The 21,226-nt window shown below is 39.5% G+C and overlaps 1 protein-coding gene across 1 annotated transcript in view; it reads right to left on the reverse strand.

Annotated features, from left to right (window-relative positions):
• ncf4 (neutrophil cytosolic factor 4) overlaps positions 1-21,226 on the reverse strand; it is a 118,930-nt gene that overhangs the window by 551 nt on the left and 97,153 nt on the right. The window lies entirely within an intron of this gene.

A 21,226-nucleotide genomic window follows, 5' to 3' on the forward strand; every position in this document is an offset into this window, starting at 1 on the left:
CGTTATGGCTGAAAAAAAATAATTACCAATTAAAAAAAGACTTTTTTTAGGATATTATTATTATTATTATTATTATTATTATTATTATTATTATTATTATTATTATTATCTGATGAGTCTGGAACTTTGCAGCCCTGGACAGGCTGATGGTTCACTGCAGGGTGCCATTACTTTTTCATTAACCCTCATTCTTGCCCAAGACCAGCGGTGGGCATAGTCAGTCCTGGAGGGCCGCAGTGGCTGCAGGTTTTGTTTCAACCCATTTGATTAATTAGAAAACAATCCTTGCCAATAATTGAATTGCATGACTTGTCAGTGCTTCAACTCTGCCATATCAGGTCATTCTCACATCCTAGATTTTTTTTTCCTTTCTAAGGATATCATCCAAATGATTTCAAGTCTAAAACGGATGAGTAATTCTCACTTTCTTTCCATGTATTTGATTAAGCCAAATAGTGCATGATAAATGCACACAGGTGTAAATGCAAATGAGGTAAATGGAAAAATTCTGGTTTCAATTGTCATTTGCATCTTATTGCTAATATGGAGCAATTAAAAACCGAATGAATACAGCTTGTGGCACACGGCTGGGGGTGGTACCCAGCTGGGACGCCCAGGAGGACCGGAGGAGGACTTGCGCCTCCTCCAAAACACGATGGGGCGACCGTCCTGGTTACTTTGGGGACCATGGGTAGAGATTATTGAAGCTCAGCCCTGTAGGGGCCCGTGGTCACCACCAGGGTGCGCTCCAATGTCTACAGAGCCCTGGACCTCAGCACTTCCGCCACACCTGGAGTGCTTCCGGGTATGCAGCCGGCATTTCCGCCACACTGGGGAGTGCCGGTGGAAGATTGCCAGGAAGCACCTGGAACACATCCGGGTGGCTATAAAAGGGGCCGCCTCCCTTCATTCAAGGTTGGGGTCCGGTGAGGAGAAGGACTGAGCTTGGTGGAGAGGAGTGGAGGCGGCCTGAGGAGAAGAAAGGCAGAGAGTGTGAGAGGCCTGGACTTTGGAGGAGTCTTGGGGGTTTTTTTGTGTGCACTTATTGACTATAAATATTAGTAACTGTAAATAAACGTGTGGTGGTGCATAATATGATGTCTACCTGTCTGTGTCCTGGGCTCGTTCCACAAGCTGTTTAAGAGTAAAATAAGCAATAACGCTTCAAAATCTTAACGAGCGAGACAACTAAAATGAAGCAGAAGTGTACCTTGAACAATAAGTGCTTCTTATTAATTAATTGGGTTAGAACAAAAACCTGCAGCCACTGCGGCCCACAAGTAATGACTTTGCCCATCCCTGACCTAGACCATCACAGCAATGACGCTACTTCCATAATGTATAATAAGAGCAGAGTTTTGATATATTGTTACTCCTCAATAAGATAAGTCAGTTTTTAGCTCAATAATTTAAGTAGAGAGGTCCCTTGTGGTTCATTGATTTCGGCTTCAATTCAAGACTACTCCTTTGATTTCCCTCTTTAATTTGATGTTTGGTTTACTTTTATTTACTCAGAATACAACTCTGCATAATTCTGAGGTTCCTTGTGATAATCTTCTGCTTTTTTCTGTTCACAAAAAACCTCCATGCATCAGTGTGTGCACACAAAACAAGGTGCATGGGTGGCACTTTTGAAGTCACTTCTCTTGGACCCGTAGGTCTAGTGCTTGTTGAGTGAATCTTAACTGTTCCTTTTGTGCCATTGCACATTGCATATTATGTGGTGACGATGAACTGGCCTGAAATGAGTGTGTTATTTTTGGGAGAGTTAGTGGACACTTTTGTCTGGTGTTGAGTATTCCAAGTCCATGCGGTACTGTATGCATGGTCTTGTTTTTATTTTGCTTCTATTTTATTTCACTCAAATCACATTTTAAACAGATCTAATGTCTTTCACAGTACAATAAAAGCTGTGGGCTTGTGAGGAGGTTATTTAAAAAAAAAAATCTCGATTGGGTAAAGTGAATAACAGACATCTTGTTTGACCTTGCTGATCAGACAGAGTGCTATAATTGTGTTAGTTGAAACATGAAAATGAAATTACTGCAAACTGATTACACAGCAAAGAGAGATGAAGTTTCATGACCTTAAGAAAAGGCAGATCCCTTTATTTTTGGAAATGTAATCTTTGAAAGTGATCATGTGTCACAAAGTCAAAAAATTTGAAATGTTGCACAGTGAGTGTGAGAAGAGGGACCTTTGCATCCCGCAGCTCCACCCACATAGTAGTGAAACAGGACAAACATTAAAAATCAATAAAACATAAAAAATGTAATTCTGGCCAAGTGGAAGGTAGGTACCCTCTAACATCAAACGTTGGCACTGAATCTGATTATATTCAGCTCTGATAGGGAGTGCCCCCCATATGGGGAGAAAAGCATGTGTCCGTGATATCTCTGCCAACCAGCAGCTACACTCTAAAGCACAAGTAGCTCTAATCTGTCTCTCAAAAATTGTCAAACGTTACTCCATAAGAATCTCTAGATGACAATGTCTACTGAACAAACAGATGTTACTAGCTAAGTGGAGGCAAGGTACACTCCGACGCGTGGCCAGAGGTGCACCAACTTGATTGGAGGCTGGCGCATGAGAGAGGATGGCTCCCTAATCCTGAGGTCCCACTTCTCCCTCCCCTCGGTCCGCAGCCTCTCTCTCGGATTTGCTTGAATTAATCACTTGCCATAAGTAAATTATGATACTTAGCGCGATGAGAGAAGTTGCAAAATCAACCGGAATCTTCAAGCAAATGATAGAAAAAAATCCCGATCTAAATCCGTTAAGTAGTTCTCTCGTGAAAAGCGGACAGACATACAAATACATAGACAAACAGACAGACAGACGCTGGATTATATAGATAATAATAATAATATATAATGACATTAAAAACATGTAAAGTAGTATGGATAGCAAATTGTACAAACTTGAATGCATAACACATGTTGCATTTCAACTTCATCTCCTTTCGGGAATCTTTCAAAACATATATGCTTGATGTCTAGATATCAAACATAAACTAAATAAACAAATGCCAAAAAAATGTTTGGGGAACTGATTTTTCTTGCGATGGTTTAAATATCCCTTATGTGAAATTGGCATCAGTTCTTAAATCTTTTTTAAGAGTTCCTCTCTGAAACTTTTAAGTTTCTCATGGTCAACACTTTTGCTTCTATATATAAGAAAAAGAAAGTAAACAAAAACTGAAGTGTAGTGTACTTTGTGGTGTGAAGGTGCGTATTGTTTGTATCCATAATACGCAACTCGCCAGCAAAAAATGACACGTCCATTCAGTATCACAATTATAAAATTCCCCACAACCTTTTTTTAAAAAATACACAAATGACTTATTGAGAAGGAGCCTATAGACACATTCGATGAACTCCAAACAACTCAAGTACCAAAACACTTTGCGACTTTATGGACGAGGTGACAGGACAGTGAAGATCAGTGTGTGTCCTTACACTGGACGGGTCATTCTTGTCCATTCCATCTCTGAGGCAGCATTGACCAAGTATTAATTTGAAACAGAACTTTTAGGACATTGAACAATCAGCTCAAATACTTTCCATTGCTGTATTCACACCATCGTCATTATTAAATGATGTCTTTTGTGTGTAGCCAACTGTATGTGTGGCTGTGTTCTTGACGAGACCCGAGTGTTAAGCCTTTAAACACGTCAGATAGAGCTGTAAAACCATTAAACAAGCAGCAGCAATGATTCATATTGGCAAATTTTTGAACTCGTCTACCAGTGTTGCCGCCTGTTCTTCATATTTATGATTCTTATTAATTTTAGTACAACTGGTCCCATATTGACAGTAGAACTAGGCCAAGACTGCGTACAGTTCCATCTTAAATCAGAGCTTTAAGCATTGACTTGTTTCACACTTTCTACCATTTGGTCTAACTTCACTGTGATTTCATAATTACTAAAAAGTGGTAAATTGATTTTCAAGTCAAAATCTTGATCTTTTGTTACCAGTGATGCTTATATTAAATGCAGTTATTTTTAAATACATTGTATTATTTCATTTTAGCTTATGTTCTGGTTGTCTGGGCTCAAGATTCACTCCAAAGGATGTATGGTGGAGTGGTGCCTCTGAAGCTAAGGATGTGTGATGGTATGTAGAAGGTTGCCGGTTCAAATCCCATCACTGCCAGAAGGAGTCCTACTTAACCTGTATAATGGCTGACCCTGACCTCCAAAGCTCATGTGAAAAGGCAATTTCCCTTTAGAGATTAACAAAGTAAATCAAATAAAAAAAATATATCATTGTCATAGTGTGGTAATAGTGTTCTCCTCCAGTGTCCCTGTAAGTTTTGGATACGTACAGTGCATATAAAAAGTATGCACCCCTTTAAACATTTTGTTATTGTTATACTATATTATGTTACAATGGATTTGATTTGGCTTTTTGTCACAACAACAAAAAAAAATCTTAATATTAAAAGTGAAACAGATCCCTGCAAAATGAAAAAAATAAATAAAAATTAATTACATATATTAAACACAGTGCAAATACAACACATAAATAGCCAATTCCTTCAAATCAGTATTTAGTAGATGCATCTTTGGCAGCCATGACAGCTTTGAGGTCTCAATAAGCTTTGCATGTGTTTCCATATTTCTCCTAATTCTTCTTTACAAAGCTGCTTAAGCTCTGGCAGGTTGTATGGAGATCATGGGTGATCAGCCTTTTTCAAGTCCACACACAAATTCTCATCTGGACTGAGATCTGGACTCTGGAACATTCACATTGTTATTTTTTAGCCATTCTTGTGTAGCTGTATGCTTCGGGTCGCTGTGTTATCGGATCTCAAATCTTCAAAGATGGCATCAGGTTCTCCTCCAGGATTCCCCTTGCTTTTTTTTAATACTGTAGTCATTTTACCCTCACAAGCCTTCCATAGACTGCTGCAGACAAGCATCCTCATAACACAGTGGAGGTGACATGGCATGTTTTTGATAATGTGCAGTGTTAACATGGTGTTTAGTTGGTTGGCCACAGAACCTTATTCCTCCATTCGTCAGAGTGTCCCATGTGTCTTCTTGTAAACTCTACCAAGATGTCATGTACATTTTCGTTTAACAGTGCCTTTCTCTTGGCTACCCTTCCGTAAAGCTGCTACTGATGAAGCACCTGGGCAATAGTTGCTGTCTACACTGTCTCTCCATTCTCAACTACTGTAACTTGTAACTTTGTCAGAGTTCTGAGAGGTCACTGAATGGCTTCCCTCACTATTCATCTTCTTCTTGCATGATTACTCAGTTTTTGTGGGCAGCCTGCATTGGCAGATCTACAACTGTGCCACCCTCTTTCCATTTCTTAATTGTTGACTTAAGTAGATTGCAAGGAATATTCAGTCACTAGGATATTTTCTTGCCCCCATACTCTGACTTGTGCTTTTCAAAACCCCTTTTCACACAGTTGCTTGGAGTGTTTGCTTGTCTTCATTTTGTAGGTTAGGCCACCATACTGACTTACCACAAAATGGACCTTTCTCATACAGAAGTACATTTGGACTACAATCATTAGAGACCCCAGACAGGTAATCTCCATTGAACTAATTCTGTGACTTCTAAAACCAATTGGCTGCCCCTGTGATGATTTAGGGGTGACATATTAAAGGGGACTAAATACTTATGGGAAGAATTATTTTGTTTTACATTTGTAATTAATTTAGAACACTTTACAGAGATCTATACTTACTGGCCACTTTATTAGGTACATCTGTTCAACTGCTTGTTAACACAAATATCTAATCAGCCAATCACATGGCAGAAACTCAATGCATTTCAGCATGTAGACCTTGTCAAGATGTGGCATGGTTGTTGGTCCCAGATAGGCTGGTCTCAGTATTTCTAAGATACTGGGATTTTCACACACAACCATCTGTAGGGTTTACAGAGAATGGTCAAAAAAAGGTAAGATAACCAGTGAACAGCAGTTGTCGGGGCAAAAATGCCTTGTTGATGCCAGAGGACAGAGGTGAATGGCCAAACTGGCTCAAGCTGATAGAAAGGCAACTCAAATAACCACTCGTTACAACTGAGGTATGAAGAAGAACATCTCTGAATTCACAACATGTGTAATCCTCAAAGTTGGCTACTGCAACAGGAGACACACCGAGTTTCACTGCTGTCAGCTAAGAACAAGCAACTGAGACTACAATTCACACAGGCTCACTAAAATTGGACAACAGAATATTGGAAAAATGTTGTTTCGTCTGATGAGTCTTGATTTCTGCTGTGACTGTCGAATAGTAAGGTCAGAATTTGGCATCAACAACATGTAAGCATGGATCCATCCTGCCTTGTATCAATGGTTCAGGCTGGTGGTGGTGGTGTAATTGTGTGTGTGTGTGTTTGGGGGGGGGTGTTTTCTTGGCACACTTTGAGCCCCTTAGTACCAACTGAGCATTGTTTGAATGCCATGGCCTACCTGAGTATTGTTTCTGACCATGTCCATCCCTTAATGACCACAGTGTGTAATCTTCTGATGACTACTTACAGGAGGATAACGCGCCATCTCATAAAGCTCAGATCATCTCACACTGGTTTCTTGAACATGACAATGAGTTCACTGGATGGTCACCAGGGGCCTCATGTATAACGCTGTGCGTAGAACTCGCACTATAACATGGCATAAGCACAAAAGCCAAAATGTGCTTACGCACAGAAAAATCCAGATGCAGGAATCTGTGCATACTCCAACTTCTGGGTTCTTCCGCTCCTTAAATCCCGATCACCGTGAAAAGTAACGCTCGTGCACATGCTTTATGTAACGCCCCAACTCCTCCCAGAATTACGCCTCTTTGAATATGCAAATGAATATAAATCGCCCTTAAGCTCAGCCTTCTGTGAAAAGACAATGGGAAAAGCACAGGGGAAAATATAAGAATTTCAGCGAATACCAAGTGGAGGCAAAGGAAAAACATACTATTTGTTCAAATCAACCGTGGTATAATCAACAAAAGGAAGTTGATCGAGTGACATAGCGTGTTGGAGAAACTTGAAAGCTCACGTTCAAAAAGTCGCACAGTGCCGGAAATAAAAAAGAAGTCACATATCAAAGTCGCCGTGAAAAGCCGAGTTGTAAGCCCACTGTCTGAGTGTCATATGAAAGCTTATTAGGGTACAGAGAAAAAAGGCACACGGTGGGGAAAAAGCACGAAATGTCAACTTCAATCTCAACATTTCCACTTTAATCACGTAGTTTATTTTGTCATTAAAGTAGAACATCATAAACTTCATCTTAAAATCGTTTAATTAACCAGTTTCTCAAATTACATTGCAATTAAAGTATCACGTTAAATGCTTTGTTTTGTATTTGATCTTCTATGTGCTCTATGTGTGTGAATTACTACTTGTTTCTTAAACCGGCTCTCTTCCTACAACTGGACACAGAATCCATTACATTCATGATATTACAGCTCTCTGAATAACTAAAATACTGAGATGTATACGTGATATAATTTTTATGATGATAGGAGTTAAAGCACGTTATTAAACATGGGTTTCACGGCGCAGTGATTGTGTGCGACCTTCGATGAAATTATTTATTGCAGCAGTACCATGGGCGGCTTTAGGCTTGTGGCGGACCTGGGCAGAGAAAGAATCAGTGGCTCCTTCGCCCGCCAATGTCAATATGGTATCTAATGCACGGTGGATGGCCACATCCATTGCGGACACTGCATAGCCGCCTCGTGCTCATGACACAAGCGTTTAACTTTTGCCGAAATTTGTCGCTGCTTTTAGCTGTGTTTTATTTTCTCTTTCTGTTTTATATTCAATATATATTGGCGTAGCCGCCCCTGCAGTCCTTGCTTTTCTTTCTCTAAAAAACCGATTGCCACACAATCAGCTCTGTAATAGACATTAAGCCATCTGTAAGCTTAGAGCGCCGATTCTTCAAAACGTTTAAGGAACATTGAAATATCTTCGTAGTACATGTTTAATTATTCTATCCTTCACAACAGTCCCAGTGAAGAATATAGATTATTTAAATGAAGTTAAAGTTTTATCTGTATAATATAATAAACATATTTTGCTGCATTTCACCTTAAAAATGATATCGTCATCATATGTAAATACGCACTTTATAAAGTGGCTCAGGTTGTGAGATATTATAACTGTAGTGCAAGTTTACAGTGAGGTGATTGTATTTATAAGTACAGACAGTTCTACAAGGAGCAATTGATTGAGTGCATTTAAAGTTCTTGGGATGAAACTGTTTCTGATCCGCGAGGTCTGTACAGGAAAGGCTTTGAAACGTTTTGCCGTGGCTGAGACAGCGTGTCCTTAAAGCTGTATATCGATAATTCTCTTTCCGATCAGCTGCTGCTGTGATTCACACTCAGATACAGTGATATAAATACTCTGAGTGGTGCAGTGAGAGTAATATGGAAAAAGATGATCTGCTGTGGCAACTCCTAACTCCTAGCTGAAAGAAGAAGGTGCAGTTAGAGTAACAACACTAAAGCAGTTATGGTATTTGGAATACTATGGCTGTTCCCTGGACCATTATATTGTTACAAGTTAATTACAATCAGATGCATTACACTAATAAACAATATGCGGTTAGTTTCTGTGTATTTATAAAGCCGCGTCAGGAAAATAAAGAGTAACCACACAGGAACAGTAGCACTGCTTTGACGCTGGGTGCCGCCAGTCTGCAAAACCGAGTGGAGAACTTGCGTACGACAAGGTATGAGGTACCGTGGAAAAGTGCGTGGCTTTACGCCAAGTGCAGGTTTTATACATCGCAATTTGAACGTGGAAAAGTTCTTACGCAACATTTCTGTGCGTACGCACCATTTATACATGAGGCCCCAGATCTCTTATAGAGCACCTTTGGGATGTGGTGGAATGGTTGCTTCTCATCATGGATGTGAAGCCAACAAATCTCCAGCAACTATGTAATGCTATCATGTCAATATGGAGCAAAATCCCTGAAGAATGTTTCCAGCAACTTGTTGAATCTATGCCACAAGTTGTCAAGGCAAAAGGGGATCCAATCCGGTATTTGCAAGGTGTACCTAATAAGTGGTCAATGAGTGTATTTTCAACTTGACACTAAAGTGTCTTTTTCAGTTGTTTCTGTGAAAAAAAAAGACAAATTAAGTTGACTGTTATTCAATAATATATAATAAGAAAATATAACAACTTCTCAAGTCAAGTTAGAGAGCATGCACTGGGACAGTGCATTGCCGCACCCACTACACAACGAAAAAAAACTCGGGATCCCGTTTGGCAGCCCATCAGGCAGCACGTGTTTCAGTCCCACCCTCCAGAAATGATCCTGTATCTGCCGTAGCCAGGTGTTACGTGGGCAACCCCTTGGCCTGGTCCAGCCACTCGGGTCCCCAACAATGAGAATCTTATGAGCTGGATCATCATCATGGAATCGCGCCACATGGCCATAGTGTCGTAACTGACGCTCCCTCACAATGCAGGTAAATGTGCCTCATTCCGGACTCCATGAGCAACACAAAGTCAAACCAATGGTACTCAAGTATTTTATGGAGAGACACAGTACCAAAGAAGTCCAGTATTCATCTCAGGTCACTGGATAGTGTACATGTCTCACAACCATATAGCAAGACAGGAAGCCCCAGGACTCTAAAGACTTGGACCTTCATCCTTTTGCATAGATATCAGGAGCGCCACACACCCCTTTCCAGCGACCTCATGACCCCCCATGCTCTACCAGTCCATCTACTGACTTCATAGGAAGAGTTACCAGATACATGAATGTCACTGCCAAGGTAAGTAAACCTCTCAATGAGGTCGACACTAACTCCACAGACTGCTGATGGCCGTGCCCAAGAGGTCATTAAAGGCCTGGCTCTTGGTTTTTATCAGGGCATTCGCAAGCCCAAACACTCAGACTCCTCACTCAGTCTCTCAAGCTCCCCGATCAGAGCCTCCATTGACTCCGTGAAGATCACAGCATCGTCAGCAAAGTCAAGATCTGGGAATCGTTCTTCACCAACAGATGCCCCACAGCTGCTGGACTCCACGACCTTGCCCAAAACCCAGTCCATACAAGCATTGAACAGAATAGGATCAGAACACACCCCTGACGAACCCCAGAATCAACTGCGAGAAACACAGAGGTTCTGCTTCCACTCTGCACAGCACTCACAGTACCAGTGGACAGGCCGGCTATGATATCCAGCAACCTCGAGGGGATCCCGCGAACCCTCAGGATGAGACACTGTAATTCAGTTTTTTCCCACACTCCTTTGATGCGCAGATCATTTCTGAATCAGCTTAGCATGAGTAAGTGTGTGTGCCTTACACCTGAAGCTGCTCTGATAGACGGTAGTGCATTGTGAAACTGTGTTAGAACAAGCAAGTTTAGGAAAAGAATGAACAGAAGTTGCCAAATGTGGACAGTTATCATAAAAAGTGGTCACTGTAAATTTAAAAATGTAGCGATACTGAAGACAGAAAGAAACAGAATCATCACCATGCAAAAATAAAAGAACCACAGTTAAAAAATAGTTATAACAGATGGGAACATTTTTCATAGAAAATTTTGCAGAATGTAAAGTAAAGTCAGTGGGTCAGTTAACAAGAATAAAATATGTTGACCATGCATTCTGCAAAGGCTGAAGTAATAGCTTCCTCTTTACAATAAATATTACAGAATATACATCTAAACCACAGAATGAAACTTTTACAGAAGTTGCCTTTCAAGAAGAAACACAGTTACTTCTGAGAAAGACGATTGCCTCACTCTACAATAAAACTGCATCCGTGTCTATTCTTCATTTTTTAAAATGTTTAGTTGTTAAAGTTTTTACACAACTTCCAGGTCTTTGGAGTAATCCAGTCAAGCCGTACAATGTAAATTTCAAGTTAGTGTTGTAAAAGATTAAACCATTATGTGGATTTGGAATGAGCCATGGACCACTCGAGCAGTGTTGGAGGGTAGCTGAGGAAAGTGGCTGAAGAATAACCTTTAGGGATCAACATTACTTTCTCTCCACCCCAAAATGGCTACTTTTAGTGCATTTTGCATTGTTTGTTCGTGAAATTGAGTGCAATAATAAATTGTTGAGGCAATTTTTTGAAACTATCTGCAAAATGAAAGCCAGGTATGTTTCAAACTAACCTCAAAATTTCATCTGAGTTCCTGTCCTTGTTATCAGTCTAAGACAATAGAAAGACAGACAGATAGATAGATAGATAGATAGATAGATAGATAGATAGATAGATAGATAGATAGATAGATAGATAGATAGATAGGAATTTATTTATTGTCATATGTATTCCTGTGCAGGTAAAACAGCCGAATACTTTTAACACAGATATCATAAAAAGTGGTCACTGTAAATTTAAAAATGTAGCGATACTGAAGACAGAAAGAAACAGAATCATCACCATGCAAAAATAAAAGAACCACAGTTAAAAAATAGTTATAACAGATGGGAACATTTTTCATAGAAAATTTTGCAAAATGTAAAGTAAAGTCTATAGATAGATAGATAGATAGATAGATAGATAGATAGATAGATAGATAGATAGGCTTCCATTTTAGTATAGTAGGCAAGATAGATAGATAGATAGATAGATAGATAGATAGATAGATAGATAGATAGATAGATAGATAGATAGATAGATAGATAGATAGATAGATAGATAGATGATTAACTAATCAAAGCTAACCTAAAAATTTCATCTGAGTTCCTGTCCTTGTTATCAGTCTAAGACAGTAGAAAGACAGACAGACAGACAGACAGATAGATAGATAGATAGATAGATAGATAGATAGATAGATAGATAGATAGATAGATAGATAGATAGATAGATAGATAGATAGATAGATAGATAGATAGATAGATAGATAGATAGATAGATAGATAGATAGATCTTTATGTGCCCCCAGAGGGAAATTTGACATTTTACAGAAGCATCCACTCAACCCTGATCCTAACCCTGACCCTGATATGTGGGTTTGAATAGGCACAGATGTATGGATATTGTTATTTTTGTAGTTGTTGTTATGAGATCTCACAGTGTTTTGAAACTGGAATAAGACACAAAGTATTGTTCATTCTGGACTCTTTATTTCAAGCAATAGAAACCAGTATTAAACTAATTTGACTGTAGTAGGCCAGAGGAAGGTAGAGTTTATAATCAATTTTTCATTGTAATTGTGTGTGTCTTAAATGATGATTATACCTTAAAGGAGCAAAAAACTAAAACAAGTGTTCATACAACCTGATATGATCAGCTACATTACTTTAAAGTTAAAATATTAATTTAGAAATAGAAAACTGAAAAATACTGAAAATAAAGTTACTATGAAGAAACATCCATCCATCCATTATCCAACCCACTGTACAACAACAGGGTCACAGGGGGTTTGCTGGAGCCAATCCCAGCCAACACAGGGCGCAAGGCAGGAAACAAACCCCGGGCAGGGTGCCAGCCCACCACAGGGAGAACTGGAATAGTTTTTTTAAAAATCTAATCTGTCCATCGTATGCTTGAGGTTTTCCTAGTGGTTTTCACCTTGTGGTAAACTCTCTGTTTGTACTTTCATGAAGCCTTCTCTTGATTATAGACTTTGGCAATGATAGGTCTACTACAGAAAATTGTATTCTTAAAATAGGTAATTTGCACATATCTGATAAGTAATATATGCACTTGAGACAAGTAGATATGATATTTCACTAAGCATTAAAATGTAAGAGGTAGAATTAAAAAGGCTTATGCTACGTATATTTTTATTATTTTGTATAAGCCTGAAAACACATGTTTTTCATAAGCCAAATGTCAGATATGCTAGAGAGCGGAGGAATGGGCAACTTGCTTAGAGAAAGGAATGCGAACACTTTAGCTATAAATCATTGTAGAAAGCGCTGAGATAGTAAGGGGAGAGAATAGCCATTATCAAACAGATAAGATGGACAGAGTGGGGTTTGACACCCCCTTAACTAAGAATTATTGGCGGAATTAATTAGAGGCAAGAGTAGAGGAATGGAATGCTAGAAGCCAGATGAGGAAGAATAATGGCTGAAATGATAAGAATTATAATAAAAGAAAAAGGTGCCCATTGCTGAGGGGATCATTGTTCCATCTGAGTTGAGTCTGTATGCACGCCATACATCCATCCATTTTCCAACCCACTGAATCCGAACACATTGCTGGAGCCAATCCCAGCCAACACAGGGCAGGAACCAATCCTGGGCAGGGTGCCAACCCACTGCACACACCAGGGCCAATTTAGAATCGCTAATCCACCCAACCTGCATGTCTTTGGATTGCGGGAGGAAACCGGAGCAAACCCACACAGACTCAGGGAGCACATGCCAGCTCCACGCAGGGAGGACCCGGGAAGCAAACCCGGGTCTCCCAACTGTAAGGCAGCAGCGCTACCACTGCGCCACCGTGCCGCCACACGCCATACAATAAAGCTTAATTCTGCTGTCTGCCCTGAGTCTCTGAGTGGTGCCTGTGCCAGCCAGCTTCAACACAGCCTCCTGGAGAGTGTTCATGGTTTGGCTACATGTTGTGAAAGGGGTTATACTTTGTCAAGGAAAGAATTCTGCAATCATCCAGCACAGTTGTCTTCTGTGGTTATCCAGAGTTCACCAGTGTGACCTACTCTTTAAGAATGTACCAAATGGTTGACTTAACCACTCCTGGTGTTTCTGTTATCTCTCTAAAGGGGTTAGCTTTGTATTCTCTTTTTCTCTGCCTGTTTTTACTTGCGTGGTCAGCTCTTTGGACCTCATATTGAGAGTTCACAGTGAGAGCTTCCAAAAGCAAACTATACACTTGGAATCAACTCCAGAACTTTCACCTGCTTAATAGTTAATGAAATAATAAGGGGACAGCTTGTCAGTCAATTGTCCAAATACTTTTGAGCCCCTAGAAATGGAGGGGCTTTGCAGAAAAATGGCTGTCTTTTCTAAACGGCCCATGCGATATTTTTGGTAAAACCCTTAAATTAAAGCTGAACACTTCAATGATAGTTTTATTTCAAATCCATTGTGGTGGTGTAGAGAGGCAAAAATTATGAAGATTGTGTCACCGTCCAAATACTTATGGGCCTGATGGTATAATGCAACATCACAGAACACCTAACGTGACCAGCAGCCTAAAGCCATTTCACGCTTCAGAATGGACTCTGTGGGGCTACCTGAAGACCAGAATGTCGTATTTTAAAAAAGATGAGATTATTTTTTCATTCACTATTACTGTTAAAAGTAAGTTATTTACTTTTAAACTAAGAAAATACTGATTTCAGAGTACAATTTTCTTTTCTTAATAAACATATTGAATTGTTTGAATTTTGAATCACTTATAAATCCAATTTAAAGTTCTTCAGTATCACTGGCGCGTGACATCTGAATCCATTAAATGAATCATTTATTTTTAATGTATCATTTTTAATCAGCTTTCCAATATCTTTCTAACACTGAGCTTGTCCTCCTTTTACTCCTGCTTGGTTTAATCTCTAATGACATCTCCAGCTCATAGCCAGTTAGTTACCTTGTGCTTCAGCACCACCAATGAGTGTCTTGTGTTAATAATGTTATTACTTCTGCAAAAAGTGAGGAATGTTCAATAAACTAATAGTCATTGTCTACATGCATCTGTCTTTTAACAATGGTGATTCAAGGTGAATCTAACGTTTAAGCCAAAATTGGCAGTTAGGTTTGTAAACAGCGAAGACAGAAGAAGACAATAGGCCGTACTGTATGTTAGTGGGGCGCACACTCGTCGAGCTCTACATAAAACTACTTGGCTGGCACAGCTATTCTATGTGGATGCATTGCTATCATTTACATCTTTTTTCTTTAGAATATTGCATAATGGGTGGCACAGTGGGTAGAGCTGCTGCTTTGCTATCTATCTATCTATCTATCTATCTATCTATCTATCTATCTATCTATCTATCTATCTATCTATCTATCTATCTATCTATCTAACAGAGAAGGATCCCTTCTGACAATAATGGGATTTGAACAGATGCTGGTTACTCTTCTTCAATACACTTGTCAATTACAGAAGTGCATGATGAGTTTCATTTCTTATGTCCTTGCCAGTTAGTGATAAACAGGACCCATGGAGTCAGGATTAAGCTATACTGGATGATGCTGATTCTCGTATTGATATTTGTCCTTGTGCTAAAGTAGCAGTGAGACTGGGAGACAGATCAAGAGGCTTTAATTAACATGCTTCCTAAGAGTGCAAAAGGCAAAAGCTGAGAGTTAACTAGGACAGAAGTCATTCAATATAATCAATATATAATGAAATAGTGGAAATCATATTGACTAATAACTATCAACTCTCACAGTCCCAATACAGAATCCCAAGGTAAAGAGAATAAACAGAACACAGAGGTCAAAAATCCAGAGATGTCAAAAAGCACAAGCACAAGAACTCATCAAACTACCGAAGCCCATTCAAAAATATACCACCAGGAACAGTGGGGGTTCGCTTCCCGGGTCCTCCCTGCATGGAGTTTGCATGTTCTCCCCGTGTCTGTCCGGGTTTCCTCCGGGTGCTCTGGTTTCCTCCCACAGTCCAAAGACATGCAGGTTAGGTGCATTGGTGATTCTAAATTGTCCCTACTTGGTGTGTGTGTGCCCTGCAGTGGGCTGGCGTCCTGCCTGGGGTTTGTTTCCTGCCTTGTGCCCTGGGATTGGCTCCAGCAGACCCTCGTGACCCTGTAGTTAGGATATAGCAGGTTGGATAATGGATGGATATTGCATACCCGCACAGCCATTTAGTTTAGTGTAGTAGGATTAAGTGTTGGACTGAAATACATGAGAAGAACAAGCAAAGCCATACACAACCCTTTTCCTCCTCAGAAGTTTGAAATCGGTAATGTGGAGCTCTGTGGAAAACATATAATTATAATGATGTGTATACTTTATATTTTTGGGTTAGGTAACTAAAATATAACTTAGAAGAAGTGTAATTTACCAAATACCATGCAGTTTTTAATTTCATTTCAGCCGAACTTTTGCAATGGGAAACAAGATGAGTCATAAAGCTGGAGCTTTCGGAGAAACCACTTCTATCTATCTATCTAATAATGTCTTCTAGGGATGAGATTTCCCAAGGGCATAACAATATGATAAAACCACAAGATGATAACAGCTGTGTCTGAATAGGGAGTAGGAAAGTCCAAAAAAACTAAATTAGGCCACGAGTGTGGGAAATGAAGAACCATTTATGGAAAATGCAAGTCACACAGGGAACGTTAACAGGGGGGTCAGTCACCATGAAAGAACGCCTCAAAAAAGAGGAAAAAACATCAAAATGGCACTGACATGATACTATCATGATAACAGTAAAATTAGTACTGACATGAAAGCGATCTGGATGTTTCAATACAAAGGTTTGTCAAAGCTGTGATATCTGTGGCTGATGTTTAAAGTCTTGTTTTCTGTCCTTTTTTGCTCTTTGTTAATGTTACTTTTGTTGATTATGTGCATTATTCTTCGATTTCAATTCTGACTATTTAAGTAGGTAGTTATGGCTAGGAGTCTCAAGATACATACGAGGGGGTACCCAAAAAATAACCGGAATTAAAAAAAGAATTGTTTTAATAATTTTTACTTAGTGAAACTTTAGTCTCCTTCATCTCCTTCAAAGTACTCTGCATGTGAATGAATGCCCTTGTCCCAATGGTTTTCCCACTGGTGGAAACATTTTTGGAATTGCTGAAGAGGAACGTTGTCCAATGCCTGCCTCGATTTTTCTTTGACTTCCTCCACGGTACAAAAATGCTTTCCTTTGAGTTCTTTTTTCATATGAGGGAACAAGAAAAAAGTTGCACGGACCAAAGATCGGGCGAGTAGGGAAGGTAGCAAGAACTCTAAGGCATACAAGTCAATTTGTTAATCTCTTCAATAGTTCAACGACGATCTTCGTAATTGCATTGCAAACCTTTTCAAGATTTTTGTCATTCCTAATTGTGGAAGGTCGACCAGATCTTGATTGGTCTTCAAGTGACATTTCCCCTTGTTTGAAACGTGAAAACCACTTGTGTTTTACTTAAAGCCTCCTCTTTAAAAGCAGTTTCAAACATCCCTACAGTTTCAGCAGCTGTTTTCCTTAAGAGAAAACCAAATTTAACGCAGACTCGCTGTTCTTTATGATCACTCATCACAAAAATTGCAGAACACGTTTAATAAAAACCAAGAAAAAGTTACACGGAATGCTGTACGACAGTGGTTCTCAACCTGTGGGGTGGGCCCCCCTAGGGCGGCGCGAAGATGTGAAAAAGAAAACAAGAATCAAAAATATGAAAAAAAATCTGTTGAAACCAAAACAAATTAACTTAAACTACATTCTGATACTAGAACAATAAATATACTGTAGAGTTAGATAAATGTCGATAAAAGTTAAGCAGGTATAATAAAATATGCATCTACATTTCCAAAAAATGTTAGGGGGGGCGCGATTAAAACTGTTATGAAAACTCGGGTTGCAAATACTTAAAGCTTGAGAAATTCTGCTGTTATGAACAATACAGAGTAACACCACTTGGCAGTCTGCTACAAAATACTGTAAGTATGCTACACCTAGCGCAGAAATTTGCAACTAAAACGAGATTGCACTGCAGGTTCAGATTCTGATTATTTTTGCGTACCCTCTCGTAAGTCCCAAATTGTTGCAAATGCACTTCAAATAATACCAGCTAGAGGGGGATATATTGCCAAACCACAGATAAATAAAACAGGTGAACAAAGAAATTAATTAAAATTTTAAAAATATATACATTATTCACAAAAATACCCTGTCACACAGAGAATCTCCTTAGAACGTAAAGACAAAATGGAGTTACCAAAAACCACAAGGCAATCCAAGACAAACACAGTCCTGTCAATGTCAAATTCAGGTCCCAGTTCAGGACGCACATGGAGTCACTCAGTACACGGAAGGAGATGACTGACTTACAGATTTTTATTTTTGATATACTTTTTCAATCCCTCAGTGGAAATTGACTTTTCACATTTGGTGGTCAGAGCGCAAGTTCAGCCATTGAGCAGTCATTTTCAGGTTAAGGGGTCAATAGATCTTACAGACAGACCTCAGTATGTGCGTCTCGGGAACTGCAGGTCTGACATTGTGGTCAGCAGCACAGGAGCACCGTAGGGGACTGTAATTTCTCCGGTCATGTTCAGCCAACATACATCGGACTTCCAATACAACTCGGAGTCCTGCCACGTGCAAAAGTTCACTGCTATTGTGGGCTACATCAGGAGTGGGCAGGAGGAGGAGGAGTATAGGAACGTAATCAAGGACATTGTTAAATGGTGCGACTCAAACCACCTACAACTGAACACCCGAAAAACCAAGGAGCTGGTGGTGGATTTTAGGAGGACCAGGCCCCTCATGGACCCCGTGATCATCAGAGGGGACTGTGTGCAGAAGGTACAGACCTCTAAATACCTGGGAGTGCAGCTGGATGATAAATTGGACTGGACTGCCAATACTGATGCTCTCTGCTAGAGAGGACAGAGCTGACTATACTTCCTTAGAAGGCTGGCGTCCTTCAACATCTGCAATAAGATGCTGCAGATGTTCTATCAGACGATTTTGACGAGCGCCCTCTTCTACACGGTGGTGTGCTGGGGAGGCAGCATAAAGAAGAGGGACACCTCACACCTGGACAAACTGGTGAGGAAGGCAGGCTCTATTGTAGGCACAGAGCTGGACAGTTTCAAATCTGTGGCAGAGCGACGGGCGCTGAGCAGGCTCCTGTCAATCATGGAGAATCCACTGCATCCACTGAACAGGATCATCTCCAGACAGAGGAGCAGCTTCAGCGACAGACTGCTGTCACGATCCAGCTCCACTCACAGACTGAGGAGACCCCACACTATGCAACTCTTCAATTCCAGGTGGGGTGGTAAACGTTAACGTTATACAAAGTTATTGTCAGTCTGTTATACCTTCATTTTTATCACTCTTTAATTTAATATTGTTCTTTATCAGTATGCTGCTGCTGGAGTATGTGAATTTCCCCTTGGAATTAATAAAGTATCTATCTATCTATCTATCTATCTATCTATCTATCTATCTATCTATCTATCTATCTATCTATCTATCTATCTATCTATCTATCTATCTATCTATCTATCTATCTATCTATCTATCTATCTATCTATCTATCTATCTATCTAACAGAGAAGGATCCCTTCTGACAATAATGGGATTTGAACAGATGCTGGTTACTCTTCTTCAATACACTTGTCAATTACAGAAGTGCGTGATGAGTTTCATTTCTTATGTCCTTACCAGTTACTGAAAAACAGGACCCATGGAGTCAGGATTAAGCTATACTGGATGATACTGATTCTCGTATTGATACTTGTCCTTGTGCTAAAGTAGCAATGAGACTGGGAAACAGATCAAGAGGCTTTAATTAACATGCTTCCTAAGAGTGTAAAAAGCAAAAGCTGAGAGTTAACTAGGACAGAAGTCATTCAATATAATCAATATATAATCAAATAGTGGAAATCATATTGACTAGTAACTATCAACTCTCACAGTCCCAATACAGAACCCCAAGGTAAAGAGAATAAACAGAACACAGAGGTCAAAAATCCAGAGATGTCAAAAAGCACAAGCACAAGAACTCATCAAACTACCGAAGCCCATTCAAAAATATACCACCAGGAACAGTGGGAGATCCTCCAGTTTATTGGGTGGCCCTGCTCATTACGACTGTCTAAAGTGAATTCAACACCTACTGAAGGTAAGGAAAGTGCAGTTATCAAACCCTTAACGTTAGGGTTTATTTAATTCTCCTATCTTCTACTGTACCTTGAATAGTTAAAAATCTGATTAGTTACTTGTAAATTGCACTATAGTATTATGCACACTCTTTTGAGATGCAACTTTGATAAAAGAAAGAATAACTACATTTCTATTAAAAGAGAAAGGGAAAAACATGACATTATCTTTTAGTTCTCAAAACAGTGTTACAAATTCTACAGAATTAAAGGTAATTTACATTGAAATGTAATTTCCATCATATCTAGCAAATTAGTGTGAGCAAATATGCACAGTGAACTTGAACAACAACATATGCAGTGTTCCTCTAGATGAACAAATGGATAAATAAATATTTGCTTGTTATGCTAAAGCACATATGGCATCCTTCATTTTAGTCAAACAGAAATCAATATTTTTTGTCAGAGTGAATCAAAGACTCAAAGCCATTGCCTCATTCAGTAATGATTGACAGATATCTGTGAACGTCACATGGTCAGCTCCAAGCTCAACCTAAAGCCCAGAAGAGCAAGTTACAGAATGGCTTACGACAGACACCCATTGTCCAGTAGAAAAGACCTTCCTTCTTGTGAAGTTATAGTAGTAACTCATAGGAAAAATGTACTGCTCAAACATTGATGGCTCACAAGACTTAAAATACATCTCATTTATAATTCATTTAAGAATCAACTTTGTCACAAATGTTTCTCCTAAAATTAATAAAGATGGGCTTTATGTGTGGACAAGAGTTGACAACCAATCAGCGCTCACTTGTAAGCACAATGCATGTAATGCAGCTATGAGAAATTAAAGAATGCAGGGTGTTTTGGACCCTGCAAACAAAAAAGAGACTCATCTGATGTTTGAAGCACTTTGAGCTACATTTTTTTTTGTATGAAAATGTGCTATATAAATAAATGTTGTTGTTGCCAGGATGGAATAGACAAAAAATGTTAGAGATTATGGCAGAACATGACACTTCTTTAAGGCATTTATATACTACTGGTTCTATCAGAAAGCAATATATTGGTTATAGGAAAATGCTGAAAGCTCTCAAAACATTGGAAATGTGAAACTGTGTCGGAAAGTCATCACAGAGTCGCATAATTTGTCACGCCTAGTGATTTTTAGTTTTGTAAACTGACATACTCTGGTGAGTGCACTCATCAGGTCTGACATCCCCTCCGACTTTAAGTCATGTAATGTTGGTTGGACATGGGCAGAGAAGAGATGCTGGGTATATTGGGAGAAAGATGTTAAAGATAGAGCTGCCAGGCAAGAGGAAAAGAGATAAGCCTAAGAGGAGGTTTATGGATGTGTTGAGAGAGGACATACAGGTGACAGGGGTAACAGAGCAAGATGGAGAGGACAGGAAGAGACGGAAGAAGATGATCCGCTGTGGCAACCACTAACAGGAGAAGCCGAAAGAAGAAGAATGTATTTTGAAGTTTGAGAGCTTGCAGTATGGTGAAA

The sequence above is a fragment of the Polypterus senegalus genome, chromosome 10 (assembly GCF_016835505.1).
Source record: "Polypterus senegalus isolate Bchr_013 chromosome 10, ASM1683550v1, whole genome shotgun sequence".
Lineage (NCBI taxonomy): Eukaryota > Metazoa > Chordata > Cladistia > Polypteriformes > Polypteridae > Polypterus > Polypterus senegalus.